The 16,952-nt window shown below is 42.2% G+C and overlaps 1 protein-coding gene across 1 annotated transcript in view; it reads right to left on the bottom strand.

Annotated features, from left to right (window-relative positions):
- GPT2 (glutamic--pyruvic transaminase 2) overlaps nucleotides 1-16,952 on the bottom strand; it is a 326,120-nt gene that overhangs the window by 134,180 nt on the left and 174,988 nt on the right. The gene's annotated exons all lie outside the window — the stretch shown is intronic.

Genomic DNA, 16,952 nt, shown 5'->3' with positions numbered 1-16,952 from the left:
AACTTGGACAAACCCAGCAGGGGCCAAGCCCCCAGAGCGTTGAAGATTGCCTGAAGTTCCAGGATGTTAAATCGGTAGAAGATACTCCTTCCGATTCCACCTGCCCTGTGCCTTTCTGGCACCCCAAACCACTCCCCAACAAGAGACTAGCGTCCGTAGTCACAATCTCGAAAGATGGTTTGAGGAAGGATGTCCCCCTGAGACAGCTGACCTGGACGGAGCCACCAAAAGAGAGATTCCCACGACCCGTTGTCCAGAGAGATCAGTTGTGATAGGTCCGAATGATCGCCGTTTCACTGCCTCAGCATGCACAGCTGAAGAGGCCAGAGATGGAAACTGGCGAAAGGAATGACATCTATAGTGGATACCATGAGGGCAATCACCTCCATGCACCGGGTCACTGATGGCCGTGAGGAGGACTGAAGGGCAAGACAGCTGGAGACAATTTTTTTACATCTCTGGTCTGTTAGGAATATTTTCATGGCAATGGAGTCTATTATTGTGCCCAGGAACTCCACTCTTGGACTGGGAACCAGAGAACTCTTTCCTGAGATTATCTTCCATCCCTGAGATTGCAGAAGAAGGAGAAGAGCTCCCGAATGTTCCTCTGCCAGCCGGTAGGACGGAGCGTGACAGGATGTCATCCCTCTGGATCTCACCACCGTGAGCAGAGCTCCCAGAACCTTTGTGAAGATTCTTGAAGCAGTAGCCAGCCCGAAGGGAAGAGCTACAAACTAGAAGTGCTGATCCAGAAAGGTGAACCTTAATAACCTGAAGTGATCTTTGTGAATTGGCACATGAAGGTAAGCGTCCTTCACGTCTATCGTGGTCATAAACTGACACTCTTGAACTAGGGGCAGTATAGACCTTATCGTCATTTTGAACGATGGAAATGACAGAAACTTGTTCAAGCACTTTAGGTCCAGAATAGGGCAAAATGTGCCCTTCTTCTTTGGTACCACGAAAAGGTTTGAATAGTACCCTAGACCCCTTTCTGCTAGAGGTACCAGTACAATTACTGAAGAGAAATCCCTCACGCACTCTAGAAAGGCATCCCTTTTCTCTGGTTTTGATGATAGATTTGACAAAAGGAATCTGCCCCTGGGAGGATGAGTTTTGACACCTATCCTGTAACCCTGGGCAACAACTTCCAGAACCTAAGGATCCTGGACGTCTTTCACCCAAGCCTCTGCAAAAAGAGATAGTCTGCCCCCTATGAGATCCAGAGACCGATCGGGGGCCGCCTCTTAATGACGATTTTGTCTCAGTGGGCTTCTTGCTCTGCTTGGTTTTATTCCAAGACTGAGAAGGTTTCCAAGATGCCTTGGACTGCTCGGGTTTTGCAGCAGGCTGCCTTCGTTGGGACTTGTCTGAACGAAAAGGGTTGAAAATTAGGACCCTTAGGTTTATTTTTCTAATCCTGCGGTAGAAAGGTACCCCTTGCCCCCCGTGACCGTGGATATGATAGAGTCCAGGCCTGGACCAGAAGGGAAAGCAATCTAGATTTGGACATCATGTCAGCAGACCACGACTTCAACCACAGAGCCCTCCGGGCTAGAACAGAAAAGCCTGATGTCTTGGCATTCAAGTGAATAATCTGCATATTAGCATCACAAATAAACTAATTAGCTACCCTCAGGGCCTTAATTATTTCATGCAACTCATGGAGGCGAGTCTCCACCTCGATCATCTCTGATAGAGAGTCACACCAATAGGTAGCGGATCCCGCCACCGCAGCGACAGCAGGTTGAAATATGAACCCTGTGTGTTAAAACATCTTTCTTAACAGGGTCTCTAATTTCTTATCCAAGGGTTCCTTAAACGACAAACTATCCTCAAGCGGGATAGTGGTGCGCTTAGCAAGCGTGGAGATAGCTCCATCCACCTTAGGGACAGATCCCCACAATTCTAGCTGAGAGTCTGGAACCGGGAACAATTTTTTAAACGAAGAAGGGGATAAAGACGATCCAAGTCTCTCCTATTCCTTCTTAATAAAATTCGCCATTTTTACGGGAACCGGGAAAGTTTGGGTCACTACCCTGTCCTCATAAACTTTATCAAGCTAAGGAATAGAAGGTTCATCTGGTAACTTAGGTTCCGGAACCTCTAGCGTAGCCAACACCTCTTTTAATAAAAAGCGTAAGTTCTCCATCCTAAACCTAAAGTCTGGTTCCTCCGCAGCCGAAGGTTTAGAGGCCGCAGATTCCGATCCAGAGAGAGAGAGTCCTCCGAAGTATCGGAATCCTTGGCATCAGTGGATAATCTAGTCTCAGATACATCCAACCGAGTAGATGACCCCTGGGAAATATAGCAATGTTTAACCTTTTGCTTGCGCTTAGCTGAGCGAGGAAAAGCACTTAAGAACGCAGATACCGCCATTTGCAACTGGACTATAGCAAAAAATAAATGGCACCTTTATACTCCCAATGGCCGGGGCACTCACCACCTCCTATGACCCAGGCCCACAGAGAAACTGATTTTGTCTCCTGCAAATGATGGTCAGGAAAAGGAAGGGAATGAGACCACACCTGGGGTCACATGGAGTGCCCTGTAGGACCTCCCCTGCAGCCGAGGACAAACGCACCAAACTAAACAGGCTGCGCAGTAATCAAAATGAAGGAAGAACCTGACGGTTCACACATTGCCAGAGCCACATCTCACACATGTCGCAGCAAAAAACACAATAAAGCAATCACGTATACATCCCCCCCGTTCAATAATCACCTTCCGGAGATATTAGCCCTTGATTCTATACAGATAAAATGAGTCACACTGTGACCCTGTCTTCTTGCGTTATCAGTACATATATAAAAAATGAAACAATCTTACCAGAATCAACGCCGTGGAACAGGAACATGGCCTCTCAAGTTTGACAGTGTGTAGCATCGCTCCTGACATGGACTTGAGTGAAGAAAGCAGGCAGTTAAAATTCGTCAACACTGATTGCTTAAGGAGCTGTTAATATGAGTCTGGATGGATTCACAGAAAGACTCTCCCTGCATCTCCAGACCCTAACAATCGTTAATGCTCTCACTGAGAGGCAGACAAGACTACTTAAAACTCCAGTCCCATTCCGAAGAGTACTACCCTCCATAAGAGACTACTCCGAAATCTTCAGACACTTATCTGCCATCCTCCTGTGACGAAAAGGCAAAGAATGACTGAGGGGAGTGGGGAGGTATTTAAGCCTTTGGCTGGGGTGTCTTTGCCTCCTCCTGGTGGCCAGGTTCTGTATTTCCCACAAGTAATGAATAAAGCCGTTGACTCTCCTCGTATTAGATGGAAATATGTATTTACAGTAGACAACCAAAAGGAATTGATCCATTTTGGTATATTTCATGCCAGTGTTTTGCCACCAAATGCAATCATATTAAAAATATACTTTGGGTTTCTCACTGAAATGATTTACACACAACTACTGCAGTCATAAGACAAGGTTCTCTGGGGTCCCCTTTGTTCAGAAATAGCAGACATGCATGGCTTTGCAATTATTATATTATATTTTTTAGGAATTAGATGTGCGCTAAATGCAGCTGTGCACCACACTTCTGAAATGCCTGGCAATGAAGGAGTTAATTAGTTAGCTGGTAAGGGTAATAGTATTTTATTACAGGGATTACCCTCCCATCTGACACTGTCAGACAGTCTGATAGTATGAAGGTTTTTTTTGTAAATACTTTTTTCTTTAAATTTTATATAAGTATGTATTTTTCTGCAGCGTAGGATCCCTCCATACCCTCCCCACCTCCCTGATCCCTCCCAAACAGCTCTCCAACCCTCCCCCTCCTAATAGTGTCTGACATTTTAGGTACTGGCAGCTATCTGACAGTACCCAGTTTATAGATTTATTTTATAATATATTTTTCTGTAATGTAGTGGTCCAACCCATCCCACACAACTCACTAGTGTAGGGTCCACCCAACTGAATTATTTTATTCTGCAGTGTAGCGTCCCTTCCCACCCGCTCCTATCTACACTAATTTTACTGAAGTATAGGGTCCTGCCCCTTCCTTCCACTCCCTCCCCCCACTATGCCACCCACCCTCCTCCCTCCATCTCTCCCGAACCTACCACCGGCACAAACGGAAGTCTGTAACAATTGTGCTTCGGTTCCATATGCAGACAGATGCCTGCAGCTCATGGACAAAAGCTTTTGGCTGTAACTTTACAGCCAGGCTGCTGTTTCTTCCTGAAGCAAGGACGTATATATACACGTTATGCGATACAATGAGCAAAGTACCGCATGGTGTATATATACAACCTTTTAGGCCAAGGGGTTAATTTCTTTTATGATCTTTAGAGTTCACGAATCACCATATGTGAAATCTTTCCTGTCTACCAGGAGGTGGCAAAACTCCTACATTCCAGAGCTTTGCTTCACCCTATCTCCCAGTAAGACCCAATAACTTTCAGAGCAGAAAAGCTAGAAAACAGGAAAGGGCTGGTTTGATATGGATCAGAACCTGGATAAAAGTTTTAGCACCCATGCTATAAAACATAAAAGGCTGTCCTGGATTTCTGAAAAATATTTGTAGCTGTAAACCATGCTTGATACGTACGGTAGCAGGCATTTATGCTTTAAAAAAAAGGTTGCAATCATTAAACAGCTAAAAGCATGTATTTAATCAGACCATCAAAGTAAAGGTCTGAAGATCTTTAAATTGATTTAAATCATTGTTTTCATTTATAGAATAACTTCAGATTATTTTTCCAGTTATATCAGACCCCCCAGATTTTAGACCTTTTTTGTCCATAATATTTTTTTACTCAGTGAGTAACTTGATTTTTTTTTCATGGCATTTAAAAAATAAAAAATAAATGTTCACCAAAACACTTGCACACACATATAAACAAACACAGATAGTCACACACACACATATACAGGTAGCCCTCAGTTTACGCCAGGGTTAGGTTCCAGAAGGAAAGGTTGGAAATAGAAACCGTTATAAATTGAAACCCAGTTTATAATGTAAGTCAATGGGAAGTGAGGGAGTTAGGTTCCAGGCCCCTCTCAAAATTGTCATAAGTAACACCTAATACATTACTTTTAAAGCTCTGAAATGAAGACTTTAAATGCTAAACAGCATTATAGACCTAATAAAATAATCACACAACACAGAATATATAATTAAACTAAGTTTAATGAACAAAAAACAGAATTTATGTTTACCTGATAAATTTCTTTCTCCAACGGTGTGTCCGGTCCACGGCGTCATCCTTACTTGTGGGATATTCTCTTCCCCAACAGGAAATGGCAAAGAGCCCAGCAAAGCTGGTCACATGATCCCTCCTAGGCTCCGCCTACCCCAGTCATTCGACCGACGTTAAGGAGGAATAATAGCATAGGAGAAACCATATGGTACCGTGGTGACTGTAGTTAAAGAAAATAAATTATCAGACCTGATTAAAAAACCAGGGCGGGCCGTGGACCGGACACACCGTTGGAGAAAGAAATTTATCAGGTAAACATAAATTCTGTTTTCTCCAACATAGGTGTGTCCGGTCCACGGCGTCATCCTTACTTGTGGGAACCAATACCAAAGCTTTAGGACACGGATGAAGGGAGGGAGCAAATCAGGTCACCTAAATGGAAGGCACCACGGCTTGCAAAACCTTTCTCCCAAAAATAGCCTCAGAAGAAGCAAAAGTATCAAACTTGTAAAATTTGGTAAAAGTGTGCAGTGAAGACCAAGTCGCTGCCCTACATATCTGATCAACAGAAGCCTCGTTCTTGAAGGCCCATGTGGAAGCCACAGCCCTAGTGGAATGAGCCGTGATTCTTTCGGGAGGCTGCCGTCCGGCAGTCTCGTAAGCCAATCTGATGATGCTTTTAATCCAAAAAGAGAGAGAGGTAGAAGTTGCTTTTTGACCTCTCCTTTTACCTGAATAAACAACAAACAGGGAAGATGTTTGTCTAAAATCCTTTGTAGCATCCAAATAGAATTTTAGAGCGCGAACAACATCCAAATTGTGCAACAAGCGTTCCTTCTTTGAAACTGGTTTCGGACACAGAGAAGGTACGATAATCTCCTGGTTAATGTTTTTGTTAGAAACAACTTTTGGAAGAAAACCAGGTTTAGTACGTAAAACCACCTTATCTGCATGGAACACCAGATAAGGAGGAGAACACTGCAGAGCAGATAATTCTGAAACTCTTCTAGCAGAAGAAATTGCAACTAAAAACAAAACTTTCCAAGATAATAACTTAATATCAACGGAATGTAAGGGTTCAAACGGAACCCCCTGAAGAACTGAAAGAACTAAATTGAGACTCCAAGGAGGAGTCAAAGGTTTGTAAACAGGCTTGATTCTAACCAGAGCCTGAACAAAGGCTTGAACATCTGGCACAGCTGCCAGTTTTTTGTGAAGTAACACCGACAAGGCAGAAATCTGTCCCTTCAGGGAACTTGCCGATAATCCTTTTTCCAATCCTTCTTGAAGGAAGGATAGAATCCTAGGAATCTTAACCTTGTCCCAAGGGAATCCTTTAGATTCACACCAACAGAAATATTTTTTCCAAATTTTGTGGTAAATCTTTCTAGTTACAGGCTTTCTGGCCTGAACAAGAGTATCGATAACAGAATCTGAGAAACCTCGCTTCGATAAAATCAAGCGTTCAATCTCCAAGCAGTCAGCTGGAGTGAAACCAGATTCGGATGTTCGAACGGACCCTGAACAAGAAGGTCTCGTCTCAAAGGTAGCTTCCAAGGTGGAGCCGATGACATATTCACCAGATCTGCATACCAAGTCCTGCGTGGCCACGCAGGAGCTATCAAGATCACCGACGCCCTCTCCTGATTGATCCTGGCTACCAGCCTGGGGATGAGAGGAAACGGCGGGAACACATAAGCTAGTTTGAAGGTCCAAGGTGCTACTAGTGCATCCACTAGAGCCGCCTTGGGATCCCTGGATCTGGACCCGTAGCAAGGGACTTTGAAGTTCTGACGAGAGGCCATCAGATCCATGTCTGGAATGCCCCAAAGTTGCGTGACTTGGGCAAAGATTTCCGGATGGAGTTCCCACTCCCCCGGATGCAATGTCTGACGACTCAGAAAATCCGCTTCCCAATTTTCCACTCCCGGGATGTGGATAGCAGACAGGTGGCAGGAGTGAGACTCCGCCCATAGAATAATCTTGGTCACTTCTTCCATCGCTAGGGAACTCCTTGTTCCCCCCTGATGGTTGATGTACGCAACAGTCGTCATGTTGTCTGATTGAAACCGTATGAACTTGGTCCTCGCTAGCTGAGGCCAAGCCTTGAGAGCATTGAATATCGCTCTCAGTTCCAGAATATTTATCGGTAGAAGAGATTCTTCCCGAGACCAAAGACCCTGAGCTTTCAGGGATCCCCAGACCGCGCCCCAGCCCATCAGACTGGCGTCGGTCGTGACAATGACCCACTCTGGTCTGTGGAATGTCATCCCTCGTGACAGGTTGTCCAGGGACAGCCACCAACGGAGTGAGTCTCTGGTCCTCTGATTTACTTGTATCTTTGGAGACAAGTCTGTATAGTCCCCATTCCACTGACTGAGCATGCACAGTTGTAATGGTCTTAGATGAATGCGCGCAAAAGGAACTATGTCCATTGCCGCTACCATCAACCCGATCACTTCCATGCACTGAGCTACGGAAGGAAGAGGAACGGAATGAAGTATTCGACAAGAGTCCAGAAGCTTTGTCTTTCTGGCCTCTGTTAGAAAAATCCTCATTTCTGAGGAGTCTATAATTGTTCCCAAGAAGGGAACCCTTGTTGACGGGGATAGAGAACTCTTTTCCACGTTCACTTTCCAGCCGTGCGATCTGAGAAAGGCCAGGACGATGTCCGTGTGAGCCTTTGCTCGAGGGAGGGACGACGCTTGAATCAGAATGTCGTCCAGGTAAGGTACTACTGCAATGCCCCTTGGTCTTAGCACAGCTAGAAGGGACCCTAGTACCTTTGTGAAAATCCTTGGAGCAGTGGCTAATCCGAAAGGAAGCGCCACGAACTGGTAATGTTTGTCCAGGAATGTAAACCTTAGGAACCGATGATGTTCCTTGTGGATAGGAATATGTAGATACGCATCCTTTAAATCCACCGTGGTCATGAATTGACCTTCCTGGATGGAAGGAAGGATAGTTCGAATGGTTTCCATCTTGAAAGATGGGACCTTGAGAAATTTGTTTAAGATCTTGAGATCTAGGATTGGTCTGAATGTTCCCTCTTTTTTGGGAACTATGAACAGATTGGAGTAGAACCCCATCCCTTGTTCTCTCAATGGAACAGGATGAATCACTCCCATTTTTAACAGGTCTTCTACACAATGTAAGAACGCCTGTCTTTTTATGTGGTCTGAAGACAACTGAGACCTGTGGAACCTTCCCCTTGGGGGAAGTCCCTTGAATTCCAGAAGATAACCCTGGGAGACTATTTCTAGCGCCCAAGGATCCAGAACATCTCTTGCCCAAGCCTGAGCGAAGAGAGAGAGTCTGCCCCCCACCAGATCCGGTCCCGGATCGGGGGCCGATATTTCATGCTGTCTTGGTAGCAGTGGCAGGTTTCTTTGCCTGCTTTCCCTTGTTCCAGCCTTGCATTGGTCTCCAAGCTGGCTTGGCCTGAGAAGTATTACCCTCTTGCTTAGAGGACGTAGCACCTTGGGCTGGTCCGTTTTTACGAAAGGGACGAAAATTAGGTCTATTTTTTGCCTTGAAAGGCCGATCCTGAGGAAGGGCATGACCCTTACCCCCAGTGATATCAGAGATAATCTCTTTCAAGTCAGGACCAAACAGCGTTTTCCCCTTGAAAGGAATGTTTAGTAGCTTGTTCTTGGAAGACGCATCAGCCGACCAAGATTTCAACCAAAGCGCTCTGCGCGCCACAATAGCAAACCCAGAATTCTTAGCCGCTAACTTAGCCAATTGCAAAGAGGCGTCTAGAGTGAAAGAATTAGCCAATTTGAGAGCATTGACTCTGTCCATAATCTCCTCATAAGGAGGAGAGTCACTATCGAGCACCTTAATCAGTTCATCAAACCAGAAATATGCGGCTGTAGTGACAGGGACAATGCATGAAATGGGTTGTAGAAGGTAACCCTGCTGAACAAACATCTTTTTAAGCAAACCTTCTAATTTTTTATCCATAGGATCTTTGAAAGCACAACTATCCTCTATGGGAATAGTGGTGCGTTTGTTTAAAGTAGAAACCGCTCCCTCGACCTTGGGGACTGACTGCCATAAGTCCTTTCTGGGGTCGACCATAGGAAACAATTTTTTAAATATGGGGGGAGGGACGAAAGGAATACCGGGCCTTTCCCATTCTTTATTAACAATGTCCGCCACCCGCTTGGGTATAGGAAAAGCTTCTGGGAGCCCCGGCACCTCTAGGAACTTGTCCATTTTACATAGTTTCTCTGGGATGACCAAATTTTCACAATCATCCAGAGTGGATAATACCTCCTTAAGCAAAATGCGGAGATGTTCCAATTTAAATTTAAAAGTAATCACATCAGATTCAGCCTGCTGAGAAATGTTCCCTAAATCAGTAATTTCTCCCTCAGACAAAACCTCCCTGGCCCCCTCAGATTGGGTTAGGGGCCCTTCAGAGATATTAATATCAGCGTCGTCATGCTCTTCAGTAACTAAAACAGAGCATCCACGCTTACGCTGACAAGGGTTCATTTTGGCTAAAATGTTTTTGACAGAATTATCCATTACAGCCGTTAATTGTTGCATAGTAAGGAGTATTGGCGCGCTAGATGTACTAGGGGCCTCCTGAGTGGGCAAGACTCGTGTAGACGAAGGAGGGAATGATGCAGTACCATGCTTACTCCCCTCACTTGAGGAATCATCTTGGGCATCATTGTCATTATCACATAAATCACATTTATTTAAATGAATAGGAATTCTGGCTTCCCCACATTCAGAACACAGTCTATCTGGTAGTTCAGACATGTTAAACAGGCATAAACTTGATAAGAAAGTACAAAAAACGTTTTGAAATAAAACCGTTACTGTCACTTTAAATTTTAAACTGAACACACTTTATTACTGCAATTGCGAAAAAACATGAAGGAATTGTTCAAAATTCACCAAACTTTCACCACAGTGTCTTAAAGCCTTGAAAATATTGCACACCAATTTTGGAAGCTTTAACCCTTAAAATAACGGAACCGGAGCCGTTTTAAGCTTTAACCCCTTTACAGTCCCTGGTATCTGCTTTGCTGAGACCCAACCAAACCCAAGGGGAATACGATACCAAATGATGCCTTCAGAAGTCTTTTAAAAGTATCAGAGCTCCTCTCACATGCGACTGCATGCCATGCCTCTCAAAAACAAGTGCGCAACACCGGCGCGAAAATGAGACTCTGCCTATGCTTTGGGAAAGCCCCTAAAGAATAAGGTGTCTAAAACAGTGCCTGCCGATATTATTATATCAAAATACCCAGAATAAATGATTCCTCAGTTAAACACTAAAAAACTCTAAGCCATCTCCGTGGAGATGTTGCCTGTACAACGGCAAAGAGAATGACTGGGGTAGGCGGAGCCTAGGAGGGATCATGTGACCAGCTTTGCTGGGCTCTTTGCCATTTCCTGTTGGGGAAGAGAATATCCCACAAGTAAGGATGACGCCGTGGACCGGACACACCTATGTTGGAGAAACATTTGCTAACAGCATTATAAACCTAATCACACAACACAGACTTTACTTTAGTGCTCTCCATTGTTAGGATCTTAGATAATATCGGGTCTGCAGCTATTCTATGCATTCCAGTATGGACAGATTTATAGGCAGGAAGATCTTGTTTCTTTGAAAGTTGCTCGATGGCTCAGGTCTAGTTACACTGATTATTTTCAACTTGCTTGTGTTGCATATCTTTGCTGCAACACAAGCGGACAGCTCCACCTACTGGCTATTTTAATCAATGCACTGCCTCTCAATGCTTTTCAATAGCAGTCACATGACTGATAAAAAAGGTTGTTATTCTGAAACGGTGCAAATTGAAAAGTTGTAAACCGAGGGCCACCTGTGTATATATATATATATATATATATATATATATATATATATATATATATACATACATACATACATATATATATATATATATACACACACACACACACATAAACCTCTGGGAGAGCATGACGTGAATGGATTAATGGAATTAATTTAGCAAAAAAATTAAATATCACAGCCATGAATATACAGCATCTTGCTATATAATTAAAAAGCAATCTACATTTCAGGATGAATAACCTTTAGATTATAACTTATCTTAAATAGAAACTATCTAAATTATTCCTCAAAAAGCATTTTATTTAAAAAAAAAAAATTATTATTCCTCAATGATTTTTTTTGTATCTACCCTGTGACCCTGGCAGAAAATTGCATGTGAGGAGAGGCAACCTCCACTTCAGGCACATATTTGCACTTTCCTGAAGGAGCACACTATAGAGATTGGTGGATAAATCCACATTTCACCTGGTGTGGGGGGGGGCTGTAACATTCCACTAGAAGAAGATTTCTCACCATCCGGCACTTTTGTGAGGGAAAATGGATCTCAGATCAGTTACAGACACCTATTAACTATGTGATGACTGGAGTACTTATGTTTCACCTACTCCATGCTGGGTGCAAAACATAACTTTGAGAAAATTGGAGATTGCCGTGTTCTTTATGCATTATGGCCACTTTAGAGACAATATGATACTGATTTGGCAATGTACTGTTGAACAGTTACAAAAATGTGTGGATTATCTTAATTTAAACACACAAAAATTTACCTATGAAAAGTTAGAGCATGACAAAGCTTTCTTAGATTTGAAATTATCTGGTAATGTTACATCAGGGGAAATAATAACAGAATTATATAGGAAACCAACAGCAGGAAATAAAATTTTAAGAGCGGATTCATGCCACCCAGGCCATATCAAAAAGCCATACCTAAGGGACAGTTCATTAGAACTAAAAGAAATTGCAGTAGTGAGGAACTCTACTTTAAACATGCCAATGATTTAGAGAAACGTCTAATAGCCAAAGTATATGTTAAAAAACGCGTTAATCAAATAAAACATGAGATAAATAATAAGACCATTTCTAGGAACTATGATCCGCATTAAAATACAAAATACTGGACAGGTGGTTTTTTCAACTTGTTTTAGTAATAAGTATTATAATATATGTAAATTAATAAAAAAAAATAACAGGCATTTTATGGGGAGACAAGAAATTATACAACATGTTAGAGAATAAACCGAGATTAGTCTCAAAGAAAAATGCCACCTTAGGTAATAGATTGGCAAAAGACTTCTCTAAACCTTCAAAACAATGTACTACTTGGCTGACACCAAAAAATGGCAGCCACAAGTGTGGCATTAGACCATGTAAAACCTGTACATATATAGAAGTTACAGAAACATTCAGATCTACTAATTACCAAAGTATATATAATATACACAATTATTATATATAATATACACAATTATCTGAACTGTAGCTCTACTTATGTAGTGTATTTAATAACATGTAAATCATGTTTGATGCAGTACATAGGTAGATCTACACGTATGGCCAAAGACAGAATAAGGGAACACATATTGTCCATCAAACAAGATCCTTCAAGAACACCAGTAGCCAAACACTTTGCTTTACATAAAAATCCTTTATCACATTTCTCAGTAAAATTAATAGACCAAGTCCATAAAAGCCTCAAAAGAGGAGATACAGTACATTCAAAGGTTTCAAAATGAAAGAAGCTTTTTGGATATTTACATTTGATACAAAGAAACCAAAAGGTTTAAATTTGTTATGGGATGTAGATTTATATACAGAATAGATAATGGAATAACATATTTGTACAATTTATAATAACACCTATAATTCTATTTTAAGACTTTATCACATACTAATATAAAAATAAAAATAAATACTAACGAGATATTTCGAAGTTTCTAAGTGAGTTCCATGGTTTTTGTATTGGTGGCTTATTTATTTGCGCAATTAAGTGTTTGTATTTGTGGTCAATAAATATACTTGATGCAAAGCAGACCACCAATACAAGCACTTAATTTTATATTTTTATTATACATTATTATTTTTTTATTTAAATCTCATTTTATTTTAATTGTTTTACTTTTTTCATATCTACAGTATATCAGTTAATCAACATATAAAAAATTGATGAATATGGTAATGATTGCATTTTATTTACTTATATATATTTATTAATTTAAAAACAGAATTTATGCTTACCTGATAAATTACTTTCTCCAACGGTGTGTCCGGTCCACGGCGTCATCCTTACTTGTGGGATATTCTCTTCCCCAACAGGAAATGGCAAAGAGCCCAGCAAAGCTGGTCACATGATCCCTCCTAGGCTCCGCCTTCCCCAGTCATTCGACCGACGTAAAGGAGGAATATGCATAGGAGAAATCATATGATACCGTGGTGACTGTAGTTAGAGAAAATAATTCATCAGACCTGATTAAAAAACCAGGGCGGGCCGTGGACCGGACACACCGTTGGAGAAAGTAATTTATCAGGTAAGCATAAATTCTGTTTTCTCCAACATAGGTGTGTCCGGTCCACGGCGTCATCCTTACTTGTGGGAACCAATACCAAAGCTTTAGGACACGGATGATGGGAGGGAGCAAATCAGGTCACCTAGATGGAAGGCACCACGGCTTGCAAAACCTTTCTCCCAAAAATAGCCTCCGAAGAAGCAAAAGTATCAAATTTGTAAAATTTGGTAAAAGTGTGCAGTGAAGACCAAGTCGCTGCCTTACATATCTGATCAACAGAAGCCTCGTTCTTGAAGGCCCATGTGGAAGCCACAGCCCTAGTGGAGTGAGCTGTGATTCTTTCAGGAGGCTGCCGTCCGGCAGTCTCATAAGCCAATCGGATGATGCTTTTAAGCCAAAAAGAGAGAGAGGTAGAAGTTGCTTTTTGACCTCTCCTTTTACCAGAATAAACAACAAACAAGGAAGATGTTTGTCTGAAATCCTTTGTAGCCTCTAAATAGAATTTGAGAGCACGAACTACATCCAAATTGTGCAACAAACGTTCCTTCTTTGAAACTGGATTCGGACACAAAGAAGGCACAACTATCTCCTGGTTAATATTTTTGTTTGAAACAACTTTCGGAAGAAAACCAGGTTTAGTACGCAAAACCACCTTATCTGCATGGAACACCAGATAAGGAGGAGAAAACTGCAGAGCAGATAACTCTGAAACTCTTCTAGCAGAAGAAATTGCAACCAAAAACAAAACTTTCCAAGATAATAACTTAATATCTACGGAATGTAAGGGTTCAAACGGAACCCCTTGAAGAACTGAAAGAACTAAATTGAGACTCCAAGGAGGAGTCAAAGGTTTGTAAACAGGCTTGATTCTAACCAGAGCCTGAACAAAAGCTTGTACATCTGGCACAGCCGCCAGCTTTTTGTGAAGTAAAACAGATAAAGCAGAAATCTGTCCCTTCAAAGAACTTGCAGATAATCCTTTCTCCAAACCCTCTTGTAGAAAGGATAGAATCTTAGGAATTTTTATCTTGTTCCATGGGAATCCTTTAGATTCACACCAACAGATATATTTTTTCCATATTTTATGGTAAATTTTTTTAGTTACAGGCTTTCTAGCCTGAACAAGAGTATCAATGACAGAATCTGAGAACCCACGCTTTGATAAAATCAAGCGTTCAATCTCCAAGCAGTCAGTTGGAGTGAGGCCAGATTCGGATGTTCGAACGGACCTTGAACAAGAAGGTCCTGTCTCAAAGGTAGCTTCCATGGTGGAGCCGATGACATATTCACCAGGTCTGCATACCAAGTTCTGCGTGGCCACGCAGGAGCTATCAAGATCACCGAAGCCCTCTCCTGATTGATCCTGGCTACCAGCCTGGGAATGAGAGGAAACGGTGGGAATGCATAAGCTAGGTTGAAGGTCCAAGGTGCTACTAGTGCATCTACTAGAGTCGCCTTGGGATCCCTGGATCTGGACCCGTAGCAAGGAACCTTGAAGTTCTGACGAGACGCCATCAGGTCCATGTCTGGAATGCCCCATAATTGAGTTATTTGGGCAAAGATTTCCGGATGGAGTTCCCACTCCCCCGGATGAAAAGTCTGACGACTCAGAAAATCCGCTTCCCAATTTTCCACTCCTGGGATGTGGATTGCAGACAAGTGGCAGGAGTGATTCTCCGCCCATTGAATTATTTTGGTCACTTCTTCCATCGCCAGGGAACTCCTTGTTCCCCCCTGATGGTTGATATATGCAACAGTCGTCATGTTGTCTGATTGAAACCTTATGAATTTGGCCTTTGCTAGTTGAGGCCAAACCTTGAGAGCATTGAATATCGCTCTCAGTTCCAGAATGTTTATCGGGAGAAGAGATTCTTCCCGAGACCATAGACCCTGAGCTTTCAGGGGTTCCCAGACCGCGCCCCAGCCCACCAGACTGGCGTCGGTCGTGACAATGACCCACTCTGGTCTGCGGAAGCTCATCCCTTGTGACAGGTTGTCTTGGGTCAGCCACCAACGGAGTGAATCTCTGGTCCTCTGATCTACTTGGATCGTCGGAGACAAGTCTGTATAATCCCCATTCCACTGTCTGAGCATGCACAGTTGTAATGGTCTTAGATGAATTCGCGCAAAAGGAACTATGTCCATTGCAGCAACCATCAAACCTATTACTTCCATGCACTGCGCTATGGAAGGAAGAAGAACAGAATGAAGTACTTGACAAGAGCTTAGAAGTTTTGATTTTCTGGTCTCTGTCAGAAAAATCTTCATTTCTAAGGAGTCTATTATTGTTCCCAAGAAGGGAACTCTTGTTGACGGGGATAGAGAACTTTTTTCTACGTTCACTTTCCACCCGTGAGATCTGAGAAAGGCTAGGACAATGTCCGTCTGAGCCTTTACTTTTGGCAGAGACGACGCTTGAATCAGTATGTCGTCTAAGTAAGGTACTACTGCAATGCCCCTTGGTCTTAGCACCGCTAGAAGGGACCCTAGTACCTTTGTGAAAATTCTTGGAGCAGTGGCTAATCCGAATGGAAGTGCCACAAACTGGTAATGCTTGTCCAGAAAGGCGAACCTTAGGAACCGATAATGTTCCTTGTGGATAGGAATATGTAGATACGCATCCTTTAAATCCACCGTGTGTAACAATCTGTTATTCACTTTAAACAAAGTTAAGAAAATAAATGTTACTTCTTCACTGAGTGTATGCTGCCATAAACTTCCAATTATCATAACTTAGATGTCAGGATTTTGAATGGTAGCAATTTATCTAAATGGATTTAAATGGTGGAAATAACACAAGTTGTATGTCTTTACAAACACATGTTATCTTTAATAACAACAGATAATGAAATAGTAATTCTTGGTATATATTTATAACAGATTATCAAGATGTGGATATGCACTTGAAGCAAGATATAGTTCATATATAAAGTTAGCGTTTTTTGGAAGTTTGAAACAAGCAGGATAAAAATGATTCAATCAAAGTAGAAGTGATATTCGAAAAAATATTATTACGCTTCGTTTTCATAACGATATGCTGAGTCTAAGTTCATTGAGTATACAGTCATACCTTATAGTTGAAATATTATCTTACTGTGCCTTATGGAGTAAAGGTGGATCGAGTAGAACTTTGTGTTTGCAAACACGGAAGCTTCGGTCTTTGGGCGCGCAGTCTACAGCTGATCTGAGCAGAGCGGGAGCTGCGTAGTACATCCAGCTGATCTGTGAAGAGCGGGTGACGTCACCAAGTTCCGTCAAGTTCACGGAGATAGTTGCAGCGCTGTTGCTAATCCAAGGTTTAACAGGTTTACAGGTTGAAATAATAAATGTAACATAAGTTCTCAAACACTGTTCAGATGTCACACTATAGAGGAGGTATAAGGTTTGTAAAATTAGTACTGAAAAGGTAATGAAAAGTTAGGCTTTAAATGGATAATAGAAAATACAGGGAGCAG

This window comes from Bombina bombina, chromosome 1, assembly GCF_027579735.1.
Source record: "Bombina bombina isolate aBomBom1 chromosome 1, aBomBom1.pri, whole genome shotgun sequence".
NCBI classification, from domain to species: Eukaryota; Metazoa; Chordata; class Amphibia; order Anura; family Bombinatoridae; genus Bombina; species Bombina bombina.
Note: the sequence above shows the minus strand (reverse complement) of the source record. Positions and strands in the feature narration are given on the sequence as shown.